Raw genomic sequence first — 14,786 nt, forward strand, 5'->3', positions numbered from 1 at the left:
GAATTGATGAAGAAGAAGAGGCAGTGCCCAATGTGCCAAATGAAGTCGATGATCCATAACAAGTATATGGCTAATATAAAGAAACAAGACTAAGAGTGTCCTCAAAATTATGAGTGATGATCCTCAATAGCACCAAAAGGAGGAGGAAGACCAATGCACTTACTATTGTGAATTAGGAGGGTACAAATTGCCAAATACTTATCCAAAGTAAAAAAAGTCACATTTTAATCAACTGGTTACATCATCCTTCCAAGTTCTTCAACTATGTCATTGAAGTAGCCATATATTTGTTGAGAATGGCTTCTGCTTCCATTTTAAATAATCGAAACTTTTGTACAGACATCCATGTTATCATCTTATATCTATCAACATTTCCCTTAGGACAATGGAGGAAGAAAAAAGCATTTGATATGTTGATTCCATTTTCATTCCAATGCAGAGGACATATATTTACTGGGTTTCCATGTCCAAAGTCAACTTCATTCAATCCCAACCACCTCCAATCAGTCAATAACATATTAGATTGGTTACTGTAAATATCTAATGGAAATTGGTCCATATCAATTGTTGATCGAAGATACTCATCATTTACTGACATCTTTGTTTTCTTTATAATGTTTATTATATATGAAAGTGGTTGGTTTATGATATCATGGACAGTAGCTTCTGCACATGCAAAAACAAAACCATTTCCATAGTATCCATTTGGTAGTGGGGGATTAAATGACTCCCTCACATCTATTGCAAAGGAAAACTTTGCACTTTGAGTATGAGAAATTTGAAGTGCCTTTGTCCTTGCTTGCCAAACCAAAGCTGCAACAATTTCAAATGTAGTATAAATGTCCATACATTCTTCCATAATTCTTTGTTTCATATATTTTATCGTCTCAACGTCAAAAATAAAAGGCATTTGAATTGATTCTTCATGTATTGGAAGATTCGATGAGTAAGGTGTACTCTCTATTTTTCCTTCAATCAACTGAAAGTCTTGAACCAATGACTTCCTTGGTTTAAGAAGCTCTCTTTCCCATACTGGTTCAATTAAAGGCTTGACATGCCCCCTAGCCATCTCTCCAAGATCTTTCAGAAATTTCGCTGCTCCTCGTCCATCACATACCATATGATTAAGACTTACTCCTATAACAAATCCTCCATCTATAAAACGATTTACCTATAACAAAATTGATGAGTGAACAACAAAATATTAGTAAAGATGAATAAATCAAACATTATGATAAACCATTTTATTCTATTTAAAAGCAATGTTGTACCTGAAGAACAATAGGATGAACGTCCTCAATAGTTGTATTGAAGGGAAACCTGAAAATCAGCTGCTTAAATGATTGCTTGATCTGGTCCAAATCTCCAATGACTGACAAGGTGTTATCGACCATGGCTTCCACAAAGAGAACACCTTCTCCCGTGCATTCCAATTGAAGCTTCCCATCTTCTTTCTTTCTCAATCTCCCAGCCAGAGGATAATAATATGCCAATGCCTTTGCAAGAGCTTCTCGGATTGTTTTTGCAGGATTGGCTGAACCGTTTTCACAACCCTCATAAACAAACAATGTATAAATGCCCATTCTCACTGCTGGCTGATTATCAAGGTTAGAAAGATAGAGGGTTTCTCTAGGTGAAGGAAGACATGGTGGCACAAGACTACTCTCCACAATCTTCACATTAAACTCTGCCTTCTCCATTATGATGAAAGACACTTCTTCCTACTTCACTTCGTTGCTTAAAGGATTCAGTAAGCAAAATGTAGCTGGTTGAAACAAGGATTTTCTTTTCTAGTGTATATATAAGGCCGGTAGGAGACTCCATACTATGAAGTGGAAAGATCTGTTAGTTGTTGACTTAGGAGAGATCAAATATGAAATGAAGTTTCTTTGGTGTTCAATTAGGTGTGTAGAAGAGATCAGGTAATGCTTATCTTATGTAAAGATCTCTTCTAAGTGTAGTGCATACAGAGATTAGATATAAAGTTGTACTCTTAATTTTATCGAAAGAATTCATAACTGTTGATTCGGATGTAAAAGAGATATGTACAAGAATTTGTATTGCTGATTTTATGGAAAGATTTCTTAGGTATGATCTATAAGAGAGATCAGCTTTCTAATCTCATGGACAAGTTTCTTAGGGTTGTGTGTGCAAGAGAGATTATATACTAAGTTGTAATGCTAATCTTATTGAAAGGTCTTTTACTTGTGATATAAGAGAAATTAGATATGATATTGTACGCCCAATATTTTAGAAATATTTCTTAATGTTTACTTTGTGTGTCCAAGAGAGATTAGGTATGAAGTTGTAATGCTAATCTTATTGAAAGGTCTTTTAGTTGTGGTATAAGAGAAATTAGATATGGTATTGTACTTCCAATCTTTTGGAAAGATCTCTTAATGTTGACTTGGGTGTATATAAGATACTAGAAAGAAGTTATACTTCTAATCTCATGAAAAGGTCTCTTAGTTGTTGACTTAGATGTATGTTCGAGGTTAAATATGAAGTTTTACTTCTAATATTATTTAAATATCTCTTAGATATTAAACTCAGCTTTATTAGAGAGATCATATGAGTTGTATTTCTAATCTTCATTTAAAGATTTATTAAGCCTTGACATGGGTGACTAAAGTGTTCATTTTACTTACTATATTAAATAGATCTAGAAATTAATTAACACAAGATAACTATTATATTTCAAATTATCTTTTAGAAAAATCAAATATCCTTTCAAATTAATCAACATGAAATTAATAATATAAGAGTATTATTAATCCTTTGAAGATTAAAAATAATATCTTATATAAAAATTAAATTAAAATATCTAGTATCATTTAATTGACCATGTGAAGAGGTAAATGAGACGATTCTTCCATAAATAATAGTTTCTATTAGAACTACATTGGATAATTAAAATTCTTTGGATTAGTTTTCACTTCTTGAGCTTCTCAAATGCTAGTTTATTTTTCAACTATACTCTATGAAAGTCCCTCCATACAGTTAAAAAATATATTGTGTCTTATTAACATGTGCCTTAAAGAACCATGAGATGAACTTTTTAATTGCTTGAGGTGGTCTCAATGTCCAAGGATTGATAAGTAATGGTTTATTGTTATGTTTACCCATCAAAATTCTTATCCAAGGTATTTGACTTAAGAAATATCTTTCAAATCTTACATAAGTTTTAGCTACATACAAAAGTTTTTTCTATATAGAGAATATTGTGGATAATAGACAAGTAAGAAATGCATGATACACACAAATAGTGGACTATTTTTTCCTTTTCTTTTACTATTTGCCATATTTATCATCATTACTAGAGTTTGATATATCTCAAGCATTGACATAGTTACCTATTTTTGGAGATATTAGTCAAACATTTACTTCCAATTCCTACCTCTCCAACACATCAAATAGTTTCTTGAATCTCTACGCATTTGTAGGAGTACATTTCTATAGATTAAGTATCTAATTTACCTTTTCATATTAAGTTCTCATGCACTAGCTCAAAACCTTTATTATTTTCATATTTTTCCATCCACTTCACTTTGCTAAAATTTCTTATTATTATTGAGTTAGGGATGATCTATATTCCCAAAGGTTATGTAGAAAAAATATTTTTAGTTATGTTACTAGTCCCAAAAAAATAAATTTATCAAGTATTTAAGTGATTCTTAGGATTTGAATGTTTCAAAGATATCTTGTATTAACTAAAAAATTACAATTTTGAATATTTCTAGTAAATTGTAGTATAAGTTTTCTAACACCTCAATTTAGACTTCATGGATTTTTATGTTTTATCATTGTGTTGTTATAGTTTGAGTAACTACTTTTCCTTTTCCTACAAAACTTTTATGCACAAGTTCAAATCCTTTCTTACATACATAGTTATAGACTCCAAATAGTTTGTTATAATTTAATATTTCCATTGCACTATGGTTCAGCTATTTTTCAACTACCTTATTTTTAAAAATGTAACATTGTTACAATTGAGGATTAAACTTTGAACCCTAATACAATTAATCGATATACTAAGATGTTAAGACACCTTAAGATTATGTGATACAATATTGAAAATATATTTTTACTTATAATCCAATTGAGTATTATAGTGGAGGAACCCTATGAAAAATCTCACAAGTTATTGTTACGACACATTTTCTTTTATGGGAAACCCTTACATCCCATAGAAAAATGAGGATAACATCTATATTCATAGAGAAAATTGTATTCAATATGGTTGGAATTACAAATGGGAAACATATACTTCTGAGGGGGGTGGGGGGGGAGGGGGTGGGGGTGAATTAGAAGTCCTAATCTTTAACCAATAAAATTTTTAACTTCGAACAATACATGCATTAACATATTGAAATAACATGTAAAGTAAATGCATCCACACAAACACTTGATGCCAGATATGATTACCCAGAAACCCTCCAAATGAGAAGGTAAAATTGGCGTGGGGATGACAGCCACAACTTTTTACTACTATAGCAATAAAGTGTAACTTGTTAAGGTTACAAAGTTTGACCATGAAACATAATCTGCCTTGTGAAAGGCCTGCCCTGTTAAAGGCTTACAAGAGACTACTAAGTCCCACCCTATTCAAGGATTTCACACCCTATTAGAAGTGTACCTATTTAAAGGATTTCTGAACATTCACTTGGAATGTCACCCTATTAAAGGATTTCACAATGACTGTTAAGTCAACCTTAGTCCAAAGGATTTCATCCTACCGATACAGTTGTTAGAAAGGAACAGTAGAATGTTTGATCTGACAACTTACAATCTTGTATTGCTGATTTCAGATCTCAATTTAGTCCATCTTGATCCTCTTGATCTAATATAATAATGTTGTATCACTGATCCTCTATTCTGCAAACTGATTTTGCAATTCTTTTTCTTTGCTAAGTCACCTTGAATTCTTTCTAATCAATTCACCCCTTTTCTTTTCTCTATTCTTCGCTCACATCCTCTCTAAATTATGGGGCTTCATCTTCCTTATAAAGACTTTGGTGGCTTAGGGTTAGGTATGAATCTAAGGTTGAGATTCATGCATTTTACTGCTTAATCTTTCCAATTTTATGATTGGTTGCATGTTGATTGCATAGGAAAACCAAATAGATTTGATCTTATCTTTTAAAGCTTCGAGATCTATCCAAAAGTCGACATAAAAATGATTTACATAGTTGTTTATGCCATCACAAACAACTAGGTCCATTTTGTGTTACTCGACACTTGATAATACTAATGCTCGACACTTATTGCAATTCTATTTGGCTTGGCACTTGAACTTGCTCGGCATCAACTGTTCACTCGGCACTTGAATCACTCAGGATGGTCTATTTTCTCGACACTTGAGTGACTTAGCACATGAGTGATTCGACACTTATTGCAACTTGACATCTATACATATTATACTCGACATGTATTACTAGCTCAGCATGAACTTACTAAATATCTTCTGTGTGTTGATAGTCAATTGTCAAAACCAATCTCAGATCAACAATCTCCCCCTTTGAAATGAGTGTCAAAAACACTTAGTTGTGCATAACAAATATAATCTTCTCGAGTATAATACATTTGTAGTTCGGAATATATACAAAAATTCAAAAATTTTAAAGTTCTGTAATAGACTATATACCTTAAAATTTTTGTAACTCCCCCCGAGTTAATGTGCTTGTTCTATATCCAAAATATCTTCTCTTCTCTGAGTATATTTTCCTCTTGTTGATACTCTTTATCTATTTGATATGCTATGTTTCTACCCTTTTGCTGTTTGCTCTTTATTATCTCCCCCTTTTTGACACCGATGTCAAAGGGTTTATACACTGATTGTGTATTTATCCAAAAAGTTCTTGTAAACTTCCATTATAATCTTCAAAGCAACATCCTAGTTGTCTAATGTGACATCTAAGGACTTTATTTGGATGACTGTCTCTGTTGCAATGTGAACTAGTCCATTGAAAGTTGAAAGATTGGGATCTTTCTTTAACAATGTTTCTCTATAAGCTAGTTCCTTTTGGAGTATTTCCATATTAGGGGTAAGGGAGGCTTCTATATTAGTCAACTTGGCTTGTATGTTAGGCTCTTTTGGTATTAATATAGCTAGTTGATTTTGGGTATGAAGCACTGAATGAAAATACTTCTCACTCTGAGTTGGGTTTTCGGGTAATTGCATACCTGATATTTTCAAGTTTCTTTCCAGAATCAAAATCTTATGGCTTGTTTCTTATGTGAAGAGTGTGGGATCACAAAATTTTGTGTACAATGAGAATATTTTCTCAAATACCTTCTTCACTTTCTCAATTTTGGTAGCCAATTCAACTTGTGCTAGTGCTATATCACCAGATATTTTCCCGTTGACTTTTCCTTGAAATTTATTTTCAGACCATTCCATAAGTTTAACATTTATTTCTTGGTCTTCATTATTCACCTATTCAACAATTTTTTTATAGTTGTTCTAGTATAGGCTTAGATTCATTAGGTGTTTGCAAGCTAAAAGCATCTAAAAAGATGTCTTTGATCTCCTATAGTACTTGCCTTTGTTTGCACTCTTTCCTGAGTATTTCTTGATTCTTCTTTCTCTCCAATGCTTCTTGCATTATATTTATTTGTTCTAATGTCATGGTTGCATAGTCATATTTTGGTATCACTATTTCTTCATCTAAAAGTGCATCATCATAGTGAAATACCTTGGCAACCTTGGATGAGTTGGAGCTTGGTGTTGTAATCTATAATGGCATTGCATCAGTGCTCAGTCTTTGAAGAACCTTTGTTGGAGAGCCATATGTTGGTAGATTTACCAATGCTTGTATGGCTTCTTGCTCCTTCTCCTTTGGTATGCCCTTATCTTCATTAGATCTGCCTTGATCAATTACAATTAATTGTGGTGCACCTTGTGTTTGTGCATTAGGTACAGATACCTCTGTCTGTCCTGCTTGTTATTTTGTAGGCTCCTTTACTTCTATAGTCTGAGTTGTATCAACTATATCAACTTTTATAGTAATGTCAACCTTTGCAGATGTAACATCTGATGTTTGCACTAGAGGTTGACCACTAGTAGCTGAAGGGATGACAGAAGGTGGTTCTTGTGTATTCACCTTATCCCTTGTTATGTTAGCTATTGCTTTCTGAAGCTCTTCAACACTGACCAATACAGGTTTCTCACACAATATTTCTTGCAATGTGGATTGGTCAAGTATCTTTTTCAGATCCTCTACTGTTAATGGATTGAGTTTTGAGGTGAGCTATCAGGAACATCTTCCACTATTATGGTTTCTACAGGCCTATCTGTACTTGTATCATGTGGAGGGCTCATGGCTAGCAGTTATGTGTCTTGCACACTCTGTTTTGCTTGCTACTCATCAATGGTTTCCATTTCATCTGACTTCTTTGGTGTCTCCTCCAGAATGGTGTTTTCCTTTTCTTTTTTTTGTCTCTTCTTCTTTGTCTCATCTTCCCCATTATTTATTCCCTCAAAGGGATTTTCTTCTCCTTCTTTGACAGTTGTCAACCCATATATTAACTTCCACATTTGGGTGGATTTCTTCAAAACATCCTCAATCTTCTTCTACAGAATGCTAAAAGCTCTATATTTGGGTGCAAATTGATTTCCATACTTCTTGGTTTCCTTGGTAATTTGTCCCCTTGTTAATGCTGGCATCACTTGTGCTAATATTGATTCCCTTATTTCTTTCTCTATGTTCTGGCAGTAATGGCACTTATTCTCAACAATTATATACAATTCCTTTGGCATTGTATTATGCAATTCAAGAGGAGTGTTCTTGAATTTTTCCATCATGGAATACACTGACTCTTCTATCATGTTTTGGTCTTCTCTACCAAGTTTTCCAAATTCAATGTTTTTCAATCCTGATAGATCTGCATTATCCCTAACATTATCACAAATGTTTTCAAGATTAGATTTAGGAGCACGAATTACTACTCTAGACTGACTTGCGTTCTCAGACTTTGTCTTCTCATCATCCATCTTTGGTTGTGCTATGTATTTTCTTCTTGGTTTCTTCTCGACTGGACCCTTCTGTTCAGTAGCCTTTGTTTTCTCTTTTTCTTGTCCCTTGGATTTTTAAGTAGTTGCCCTTGTACTAGCTCTTGTTGCTTGAGTTGTAGGCTTTGTTGCACTTGGTTTGGAAACCCTTTTTGCTTTTGGTTTGGCTAAAGGTTGTGCCTTAGCCTTCCTCTTCTTTGGTTGCAGGGGCTTTGCTATTGCTTCCTCGACTTCTTCTCCCTTGACACCTTCTTCCTAATCTTCACCTATGCCTTGGGTTAAACCAAGGGGTTCTTAACCTTGCACCTCTTCTTCCTCTTCATCTTCTTCATCATTATCTCCTACACCTTCTCCAAACTTAGCTTTTAGTTTCCTCACCATTTTGTCTTTCTTTTTCAAAGTTGAGGTTGTTTTCAATTCCATCTCAACCTTTGACTTCATGACATCATAATTACCAAATTTTTTGGCACTTTTATCAACTTCTTCAGCAAGGAGTGCAGTAATGGTAGCTGAGGCTTCATCAATATTGATTTCATATCCTAGAGGCCTTAACCATCTAACTCTAGGTACTGCAGCCTGGATGTGAGTGTAGTCAATGTCTACATGGAAAAAATGTCATTGTAGTGTTTCTCAACTAAGGAAACAAGAATTCTTAACCTTTGTTTCATGGACTTCTTAAAGTTTTCAAAATAGCTAGTCATTACTGACTCAAAATTTTCTCCCATTTGTTCAATATACTCATTGATTTGAACTGCAACTGACCTATTGGTCTTCCATCCTATTTTTTCAAAAGATGGGAACTCATTTTGCACATAGAAAAATATACATACCAGTATTGAACCAAACTTACATTAAGCACTCTTTGACATTCTTATTGCTCCTCGATTCTCCATTATCTGTTCCATTTGAACTTCTGCAAGATCATAAGTGTGATCTTTCTTGACAATCTTGTAACCAACATCAATAGCTATGCAAGGAACACTATTTAGTCTACTTGAATAATAGAATTTATGTGAAATGACCCTAATGGAAAAGTCAAGAAGTGGATCTGTGATAGTGTCAATGGTCATTCCACGCTTGTTCCACTTAGCTCCTATATTTTTCTCAATTACCTCTTTAGAATCACTCCTTAATATCTTGGGCCAATCTAGGGTTGGGTAGCCAGTAACCCTATGTAAAATTTTCTTTGTGATTTTAATAGGCCCTCCTTCTTACCATAGACATCCGTCATGTATTCTACTCAGAACTATTTTGATCCACTCTATTTTGAGAACTATTGGAAATTCTAGGGCATGGGTTGAGCCCTTCCTCTCTATAATATTGAATTCCTCCTTCAACACCCCATTTTTACACAATTTTTCGTATGCTTGTCTGATTTCCATGTCTCCAATGCCTCCTACCTTACAATTATAACACTTCCTCACATCTTGGACCATTACAACCTTAGGTGGAATCATAGATAGCGTGCCTAATAGGTCTTGCTTGTAGGCAATATTTGGTACAGCCTTAAAATTAGGTTGTTTAACTTTGTTGCTAACCAATTGGACTTCACAAATTTCTTTCTCCTTTACATTCTTTGAACTAGAGGCCATTTTGCAAACTAGGGTTTAATAAATTAAAATTGAGTAACTTGGCACGTGAAGGATACCTTTAAGATCGACGGACTAAAGCTTCATCTTTGCTAGAATTCGTGAAAATACTTCAATCTAGCTTGTAAATCGCTTCTTCACTCTGCTTGCTCTTGCTCTGAATTTGTAATGAAAAAAAAAGGGCAAAAATTGACCTTATGCTTTTCAAAACATCATATTTATTGCATGGTGCATGTACAACTATAAACTCAACTTCAATACAATTTCTATTTAACTCGGTATCCATTGATTTTACCATCACTTGACAACTATTGGAATTTCCTTTACTCGACACCTATAGAAATTCCCCTCACTCGGTAGCTACTATTGACTAGGCTTCAACTGACCTTTGTTGACAGCTCGACACTTACTAGTATTTTACTCAGCATCGGAGGAGGACTTTTCACACTCGACAATAATGTGAAAACTTGAAGATTTGACTTTGAATTTTGCATCTTTATTCATGCTAATCTATCCTTTTCTTTACTAACTTATCTTGGAACTGATGTATGATAAAGAATTTAAATATCAGTCCCACATACCTCCTTTTGCTTAGTTTAATGAGGTGTGACCACTTGACCTATTAGGTGAAGTGATCCCTCCATTTGATGTGTTGCTTCCATCTCTTTTCTTCCATGTTTTGTTCATCTCTCCTCTGATGTGTTCAACATCTACCTTGCTTTTTCCTTTGTTGAACTCAGAATTAGGTGCCTTTGACCTTGTTGGGCAATTCTTGCTAATATGACTAGTCTTCAAACAACTAAAGCATGTTGTTTGACTCAACCATCTATTGTAGTTACCATTGAAGTGTGTTCTTATGCAATTTTTAGGGATGTGTCCATACTCTTGACAATAATGACAATTATATCTTGTATTGTAATCCTAGTTATAGAAGTTTCCATGACATCTTTCTTTTGCTAATTTGTTTGGTGACCGCATGGTTTTGGATCTACACTCAAAGGCTCCATGTTCATAATTTTGATAGTTATAGTAGTATCCTTCAAATCTTGGTGTGTGCATGGTTTTGGTTTTGCATTCATGTGCCTGATGACCTTTCTTTTTGCACTTATGATAGTGACCCATGTTTTTAGGTTTGTCATGCTGATTTGCATTCTATGCTCCTACACACATTAGCAGTATGTCCCTTCTAACCACAAAAATGACAAGTGAATTTGGAGTTCTTACCTTTGTCATTTCTTTCTTCAGCAGTCTTGGATGATTCTCCTTCTTCAGTGTTGGTATAACCTAGTCCTGATGTATCATTGTTGGATCTAGGGGATTTCAATAGTTTTTTAAAGTACTTGATGGCTTCATTAGGCTTGTTGAAGATTTTAGCAATCTGTCTTTCTCTTCTCAGATCATTTTGCAGTTGTTCATTTTGCAACTTTAGTGTGGTGATCTCAATGTCTTTGACATTTAACTCATGATGATCATTCATCATCTAGCTTAGGGTATTCAATTGCATGTTGGATATTTTGGCAAGCTTAGTTGACTTCTCTTCCAGTCTGTTGGCTAGGTTTCTCTTGTCTTCTTCGATCATGACCTTGTCTTCAATGGCTCTCTTCTTTTGTTCAGTCACTTCACACAACATCATGGCTTGTGATTCTTGATCAATCTTGAGATTTTTGATTTCCTCAGCTTGTGCTCTATTCTTCTCCATTAGATCTACTATTGTTGCATCAAACTCATTTGAGTCTCCATTAGTAAAGAACTTGGTGGTGTCAATATCTTTGTATTATGTATCATTTTCTGCAATGGCAATCTCTTTCCTTCTCTTTAAGAATTTCCTTAATTCATCCCTAAATTCTCCTAGTGAATGCAGAATGAGCTAGATCTCAATTCTTTGGTTCTTTATAATCTTTCCTAGTTTGTAGAGCTCCATCTCAAGATCTTTTCTCTAAGCTGTAAGGCTTCTCCTGATGAGAACTAGGCTTTGATACCAATTGTTGGAATTACAAATGGGAAACATATACTTCTAAGAGGGGGGTGAATCAGAAGTCCTAATCTTTAACCAATAATTTTTTTAACTTCAAACAATACATGCATTAACATATTGAAATAACATGTAAAGTAAATGCATCCACACAAACATTTGACACTAGATATGATTACCTAGAAACCCTCCAAATGAGAAGGTAAAACTGGGGTGGGGATGACAACCACAACTTTTTACTACTACAGTAATAAAGTGTAACTTGTTAAGGTTACAAAGTTTGACCATGAAACATGATCTGCTCTATGAAAGGCCTACCCTATTAAAGGCTTACAAGAAACTTTTAAGTCCCACCCTGTTAAAGGATTTCACACCTTGCTAGAAGTGTACCTGTTTAAAGGATTTTTGAACATTCACTTGGAATGTCACCCTATTAAAGGATTTCACAATGACTATTAAGTCAACCTTAGTCCAAAGGATTTCATCCTACCGATACAGTTGTTAGAAAGTAACAGTAGAATGTTTGACTTGACAACTTACAATCTTGTATTGCTGATTTTAGATATCAATTCAGTCCATCTTGATCCTCTTGATCTAATATAATAATGTTGTATCACTAATCCTTTGTTCTACAAAATGATTCTATAATTCTTTTTCTCTGCTAAGTCACCTTGAATGCTTTCTGATCAATTCACCCCTTTTCTTTTCTCTATTCTTTTCTCGCATCCTCTCTGAGTTATGGGGCTTCATCTTCATTATAAAGACTTTGGTGGCTTAGTGTTAGGTATGAATCTACGACTAAGATTCATGCATTTTGCCACTTAACCTTACCAATCTTTTGATTAGTTGCATGTTGATTGCATATGAAAACCAAATAGATTTGATCTTATCTTTTAAAGCTTCGAGATCTATCCAAAAGTTAGCATAAAAATATTTTACATAGTTGTTTGTGCCATCACAAACAACTAGGTCCATTCTGTGTTACTTGACACTTGATAATACTGATGCTTGACACTTACTGTAATTCTATCTGGCTCGACACTTGAACTTGCTTGGCATCAATTGTTCACTCGACACTTGAATCACTCAGCATGGTTTATTTTCTTGGCACTTGAGTGACTCGGCACTCATTGGAACTCAACATCTATACATATTATACTCAGCATGTATTACTAGCTCAGCATGAACTTAGTAAATATCTTAAGTGTGTTGACACTCAATTCTCAAAACCAATCTAAGATCAATGAATGTCTATATTCATAGAGAAAATTGTATTCAATAGACTGGTATCTCTTGTGAATTATATATCAATCCATTGATTACAACTAATAATCTCCAAATAAATTTATAATAGATCTAGTAAAGAATAATTCAATTAAGACTTTATTCAACTATACAAATATATAGATATGTTAGCTTTCTTCATGAAATAACATTTACCTAATTGTCATGAAAATGCAATGTAAAAATGGGGTTGTCCCTTACATAAACAAGTTCTAATAGAAATCAATCAAGTCATCAAAAGTACATAGACAACACAACATGTGTTGACTATTTTAAAAGAACATGCAAAGTACAAAGGCTATAAGTTTTTTCAAAAGGAAGAAAAAACTTACAATGTAAGAGAAGATGAACGAGAGTTAGAAGAATAATTTTTTCCTAGCATGTCTTATGATTTTACAAGAAAATTTATCCTTAGGTTCCCCAATCAAGGAAAATTTTCTAGGGAATCCATTAGTAGGGAGGCCAAAGTATTGAAAAAGTTGAACAATGTCAATAGATTGCTACAAAAAAGAAGCATAATCAGTAGGATTTAAATGGACCAAAGGCCAGAGGGGGTTGTACATTAAGTAGTAGAGGCCAAAACCCAAGTTGTAGTAGGAGAAGAATTAGAAGAGAAATAAAATCTTGATTTAGATCAACAACATAAGAAATAGTTTTAGTAAGGGATTCCTCTTCATCAACAAATGAAGAGTCCTCAAAAGAAGAATTAGAAGCATACACACTTGAGTGATCAACACTTATGTCCCTCCATCAAGTATTACACCTTTTCAACATAAAAGAGCATAGTCAATATCCATGTACCTTGTAGAGAACCAATATCAACAGCAGAAGGGGAGACCCTCAAAATTCAATGCTTGAGCCCATGGTCGCTCCCCTACCAAAACCTCCACAAATCTTGGGAGTAGAGTGGAGGTATCCATAAAAACCAAAATACATATAATAGTCACTACTACATTTGGCCCTAATTTCTAACATCAAATTTTGATGTCGGGGGCACATTTTGTGAAACTAGTGTCTTTTTCAATTTCCCCCTAACATCATCAAAATATTGACTACCTATTTTGTGACTATAAAAATTCTGATGAACATGGGCAATACATAAAAAAAAGACAAACACCAAATGATTTTCATAGTTGATCACACACAAAAGGAATGATTCGATCGTGATGAATTTTGAGCATGAAACTCTAGTGTGAGTCACTCAACACTGCAAGCCCACATATCATCGCCAGTACTTGGCTGAGGACTATTCTATGTGATTTAAAAATGAATTTTCTTAAAACTTGATTTATGTGATTTGAAGATGAAATTATTTGAAACCTGATTTATGTGATTTGAAAATAAAACTACCTAGATAAAAGCATAAACCTGTGTCAACCTTTTGTAAAGGAAAAGGCTAACAAAAGTATATTTGTTCACCTTCAATGACATAAAACTGGTATTATTATTTAGAATTTGAAAATAAAGTAAACTAATGAAATGTGTAGAAATGAATGAAGTTTAGGATTATAATTGGAATAAAAATTGGTATATTTTCCTAAATTTTTAAGATAATTTTTTAGTTGCTAAAAAACACTAAAAATTAAGGGTTTAGTTCCCACCACAAAACTATTTGAAAATTAACTTATTTTCATTTGAACTCGGACTATGTTATAGATAACATATATATATATATATATATATATATATATATATATATATATATATATATATATATATATATATATATATATATGTATGTATGTATGTATGTATGTATGTATATGTATGTATGTATATATATGTATGTATATATATATATGTATGTATAGATATATATATGTATGTATACATTTATATATGTATGTATACATTTATATATATATGTATACATTTATATATATATATATACATATATATATATATATATATACATATATATATATATATA

General features: G+C 33.4%; 1 pseudogene; it reads right to left on the reverse strand.

The window, feature by feature from the left end:
• Window positions 1–262: 262 nt before the first annotated feature.
• LOC149551185 (3'-N-debenzoyl-2'-deoxytaxol N-benzoyltransferase pseudogene) lies at window positions 263–1,700 on the reverse strand (annotated as a pseudogene).
• Window positions 1,701–14,786: the final 13,086 nt, after the last annotated feature.

This window comes from Cupressus sempervirens, chromosome 6 (genome assembly GCF_028749045.1).
Source record: "Cupressus sempervirens isolate cs-2001-9-10 chromosome 6, ASM2874904v1, whole genome shotgun sequence".
NCBI classification, from domain to species: Eukaryota; Viridiplantae; Streptophyta; class Pinopsida; order Cupressales; family Cupressaceae; genus Cupressus; species Cupressus sempervirens.